Below are 886 nucleotides of genomic sequence, written 5' to 3'. Positions count from 1 at the left end.
AAACCAGAACTGGTTTCCGCATCGGAAACCAAATCTGGTTTTCGATGCGCAAAACCATTCACTGGTTTCCAATCGGAAACCAGTGCAGTCACTGGTAAACCAGTGACTGTTTTTCGCATCGGAAACCAGATCTGGTTTCCGATGCGGAAAACCAGACTCACTGGTTTCCCCAGCCATAATATTTGGAAAAAAAATTAAAAAAGAAAAATAATATTCCTTGTAGCTTTTCTAGTGCTGGTGAAGCTTTTGTGGATTGTTGGAGGAAATGTGTTGGTAGATCTCTATTGAATGTTGAAGGAGGAGGTGAAGTGAGAGAAGAAGCAGTGAAGGGAGAATAAGCAGTGAAGGGAGAGGCTTGAGCGTGTCTACGGATGTTGATTGAAAGATGAAAAATGACTTCCGCAAAAAAAAAAAAAAAAAAAAAAAGGAAGTCATTTTTCGGATTTTAGTCCTCATTTTCCATTGACTAGCTAGCATTTTCCTTTGACTTTTTCATTTTCAGCCTTTCCAAACACCAAAAACCTGGAAAATGATTTCCAGAAGTCATTTTCCGGGTTTCCAAACAGACCCTATTTTTCACTTTTTCAGGCTGCATTAGATCATTGATTATAGGATGTTTCTTTGTGGTTTCTACTGAAATTCCTATAACAGGACGTTTGGTTGGAACGAATGAATTATGAGGGAAAAGAATTATAATTCGCAGAGAAAAGAATAAGGTGAGAATAAAATAGGAATTCAAATTATGTTATTTGGTAGGGCGAAATAGAATTATTGGAATTGAGAAGGAAAGAAATAGTATAAAAACTAAAATACCCTTATGTTATAATAATAGTAATAATAACCAAGGGTAGTAGTGTCATTTCATCTATTTTTCCTTTCTCACATC

The sequence above is a fragment of the Ipomoea nil genome, unplaced genomic scaffold (genome assembly GCF_001879475.1).
Source record: "Ipomoea nil cultivar Tokyo-kokei standard unplaced genomic scaffold, Asagao_1.1 scaffold1576, whole genome shotgun sequence".
Taxonomy (NCBI): domain Eukaryota; kingdom Viridiplantae; phylum Streptophyta; class Magnoliopsida; order Solanales; family Convolvulaceae; genus Ipomoea; species Ipomoea nil.
The sequence above is the reverse complement of the archived record's forward strand: the minus strand, read 5'-3'. Positions refer to the sequence as shown.